At 54.0% G+C, this 3,102-nt stretch overlaps 1 pseudogene; it reads left to right on the top strand.

The window, feature by feature from the left end:
- Positions 1 to 1,863: 1,863 nt before the first annotated feature.
- LOC103601862 lies at positions 1,864 to 2,765 on the top strand (annotated as a pseudogene).
- Positions 2,766 to 3,102: the final 337 nt, after the last annotated feature.

Raw genomic sequence — 3,102 nt, 5'->3', positions numbered from 1 at the left:
ATTTGAAGGTCCTGTCCATGCCTAATAAAAGGACAGCAATAAAACTGAGGCTGTCCTCAGTGTTATTGAGAGATGAATGGCACCAGGCTTTCTAAAGACTCCAAAATAGGCTGCTGAAACATATTTAAATGTTGTTTGACTCTGGCACCCATTAAGTTATTCAATAGCTGACTGATGCATCTCACTTTTATTCTCACTTCAAAGCTAATTGTGTATCATACAAAGATGCTAATATTGTTGTAACAATCTCCTCTTGGGCTGAAGCTCTCCTCTTTGTTGGCTGCACTACCCTTGTGCTCTCACTGTTCTGTCTTAAATTGTGTGTGCCCTTGAGTGTGTGTGCCCATGTGTGTGTGCATGCACACTCTTGAGGTTTCTCTTTCTGGAGTTCTCTTCCCTCTTTAGTTTGTGCTGAGCACTCTGACACCTACAACTGTCACTGCTCAAACTAGTGCTGTGCCTTGCTGGCTTTAGTCCTAGCACCACTGTGCCCCACCTTTATCTAACTCCAAACAGCATCAGGCCTGGCTTCATCCAGAGGCTCAAATTAGGTCACCAGGAGTCATCTTAGCTCTGCTTTTCCATGTTGGCCTCACACTCAGATAAGTGGCTGCACGAGGTAGCCCTGGCAGCCCCCACAAGGGAAAGAGCTTCTTTTTCTCCACAGTTCTGTTGCAAATTCTGGTGTGCATTTGCTAAACTTGGTCAAAGTCCATCCTTGATGCAGTTGCTGAAGTAAAAGGGATGAAATTCATTGATTGGGCAGATCTAGGTTATGTGCCTACCCTTCTGACTCTGGTATTATGTAGGGTTAACTGGTCCCAAACCACATGGATTAGGAAAGACTGGGGGTGTGGTGGTCTTCAAGGGATAAAATACATACTACTGGCATAAGATGAGAAGAGAGAAGGCAGGAAGGAAAAATAGCCACAGATGTCCACTACCCACTTAGGGCAGTGGAGCATCCTGGGGTCTGAAGGGATGAGCTCATCCTGCAATGGGTAGAAAACCCACTCAAACCTCCTACGTGTAACATCAGTTGTTCCAAGCACTTGGAATTGAGAGCCAAATGGAGACAGAGTCCAGGTTAAGCAGACTGGGAACAAGCTCAGGGCTTCTGCTGTAGCTGCTGGCCTGGGGGGTGGACAGAGGCACAGTGTCAAGGGGCCGTGTCAGTATGGAGTCCAGGCACTGACAGGAGGAGCAGGAAGAGAGTGTGAGGACGACGGCCTCTGGAGGATTCTCCTGGGAGCTTGTTAGAAACGCAGATCTCCAGTTCACTCCAGACCTCCTGGATCAGAACCTGAGTTGCAATCAGATCCCCGAATGAATTCCTTGCTCCGCTAGTGTGAAAGACGAATCTCTTGTCTCTCAGCCCTCACGTTCATTAGTGGTGGGGCTTATGTTAGGTCTCCAGTTTAGACTTTTCAGAACGCAGAGTGGCAATATGCGTGAAGGAGCTTTAAAACTGTTAATGCTGAGAGGCGCTTAGACCGCGGGGCGCTGAGCTGGTGAGCACAAGGCATCCCTCTGGGGTCTTCCGTCGCTGGGGGTTCCCCGCACCTGCCGTGCCGCCCCGGACAGTCGTGATACCAGTGCTGCACTTACTGCCAGGCCTCGAAGGAGCCCCATTCTGGCTCTCAGCACCACCGAGAGGCTGGAGGCCAGCCAGTCACTAGCTCACCTGCGCGGGGCGTGGCTTCTGGCGGACGCAAGGCTCCCATTGGCGCGGCGTGACGAGAGGGCGTGGCCTCCGTGCCCCCTCCCCCACCTCGGGCGGCTGGAGTACTTAAAGGAACTGGCAGCTCGTCTCCGCCTGCCTCGTGAGTGGAGCATCCTGTGACCTTGGCTGTTTCGGCCATTATGCCACGCAGTTTCCGTGTCAGGAGGTCTTCCGACTCCTGCCAGAAGCCCAGCTATAGCGAGCTGCAAGACACTTCTCACACCTTCCAGCAGCCCTTCGACCAGGCCCACCAGCTGGCGGCCACCCCATCTCCTGAGGTTCTCAACCCCACGACCTCACTGCCCACGCTCATCTGGGACTCCTTCCTGGCGACACAAGCCCCACCGATTGGCTGGGCCTCCCTTCAGCCCCAGGAGAGCCCCAAGGCGGAGGAGCTGGCCTCCTTGTCGGATAAGAACAGCGGGAAAAGCTGCCAGTCCTCTATCCCCTCCTTTCAGGCTCATTCGTTCTTCTCCACTTCAGCCTCTTCTCTGGAGGCTGAGGCCTGTGCTACCTCCCCAAGCTTGGGCCAAGTGGCCAAGGAGCCCCAGTCTCGCAAGGCCTTCCACTGCAGATACTGCAAGAAGGAATACCTCAGCCTGGGTGCCCTCAAGAGTCACACCCGGAGCCACACATTGCCCTATGTCTGCAAAACCTGCAGGAGGGCCTTCTCCAGGGACTGGCTGCTGCAGAGCCATATCCGGACCCACGCCAGCTAGGAGCCCTTCTCCTGCCTCCACTGCAGCCATGCCTTTGACAGCCACCTCCAGATCCACTCTGAAGCCGAGAAGTACCAACGCCAGGTCTGCTCCTGGACCTTCTCCCTATGTCCTTGCTCCACAAGCACCATGAGTCCAGCTGTTCAGAGGGTCCCCGCTGCAGAGCCATATCCGGACCCACGCCAGCTAGGAGCCCTTCTCCTGCCTCCACTGCAGCCGTGCCTTTGACAGCCACCTCCAGATCCACTCTGAAGCCGAGAAGTACCAACGCCAGGTCTGCTGCTGGACCTTCTCCCTATGTCCTTGCTCCACAAGCACCATGAGTCCAGCTGTTCAGAGGGTCCCTGCTGACCCTAGAGGCTCCTTCCATCTCTCCAAACCTCCCCGCCCCAGTGGCCTCCCCCAACTCCAATAGGAAGGACTCCCACATTCTTCTCACTGTCACGGAATTCCCTTCTGAATTACCCACTTCTGGCTGCAGTGGCCCCATTGCACTTTGATGAAAACCATTTTGTGATTCTGTTCTCTCTGCTCTGGGTGCATCACAGGGCTCTGAAAGGGGCTTTTCCTCGGCCATTTCTGTGCACAGTTGACGTGTGTGATATGTGTTGTGGATGGCACCTGTCCTGAATTCTTACTTGATTAGATATGCAGGAAAGG

The sequence above is a fragment of the Galeopterus variegatus genome, unplaced genomic scaffold (genome assembly GCF_000696425.1).
Source record: "Galeopterus variegatus unplaced genomic scaffold, G_variegatus-3.0.2 Scaffold3909, whole genome shotgun sequence".
Lineage (NCBI taxonomy): Eukaryota > Metazoa > Chordata > Mammalia > Dermoptera > Cynocephalidae > Galeopterus > Galeopterus variegatus.
This window is presented reverse-complemented; position numbering and strand designations above follow the sequence as displayed.